Here is a 510-nt window from a genome sequence, read left to right on the forward strand (position 1 = left end):
GTACGCCCCGTGGCTTTTAACTTTTTATACGAATACCGCAACTAGTGAGAAAGTCTTCGCTGGTGCTGGTGGGACGTGGCTGAGACCAGACGACACATGACCCTGTGTGAGCAGGAGGACTGCGTTTAATATTGTCCCCAGACAATTTGATGGGGCTTGTCAATACAAGAGCAAAACTGCATCGAAACCCTCTTCCTCCTCCTCCTCCTCCTCCTTCGCCAGATATCCCCCAGGATACCAAACTTCTGCTCTTTCACCCAACTCACGTTCTTCATCCTCCGTTGGTTTTCTGCTACGGGCGTCAATAAGAGGAGCGCTTGGAGCTGTGCAGGGAGGCAGGGAAGGACTCGCCGGCAGCCATGGGATGGATGGGATGGGATGGGGCAGTGCAGCCCCCTCCGGTGCCGTGGCAGGGGCTGCACCACCACCAAAACACACCAAACCCAGGTGACCGAAAGCCGTGCCATCCCTGCGGCAATGCCTGTCATCACACGTGCCCGGCTCTAGCCC

General features: G+C 56.7%; 1 protein-coding gene across 1 annotated transcript in view; it reads left to right on the forward strand.

Moving 5' to 3' along the window:
- Positions 1-510, forward strand: part of KCNT1 (potassium sodium-activated channel subfamily T member 1) — a 34,148-nt gene that overhangs the window by 33,178 nt on the left and 460 nt on the right.

This window comes from Aptenodytes forsteri, unplaced genomic scaffold (assembly GCF_000699145.1).
Source record: "Aptenodytes forsteri isolate BGI_AS27 unplaced genomic scaffold, ASM69914v1 Scaffold68, whole genome shotgun sequence".
In the NCBI taxonomy this organism is placed as follows: domain Eukaryota; kingdom Metazoa; phylum Chordata; class Aves; order Sphenisciformes; family Spheniscidae; genus Aptenodytes; species Aptenodytes forsteri.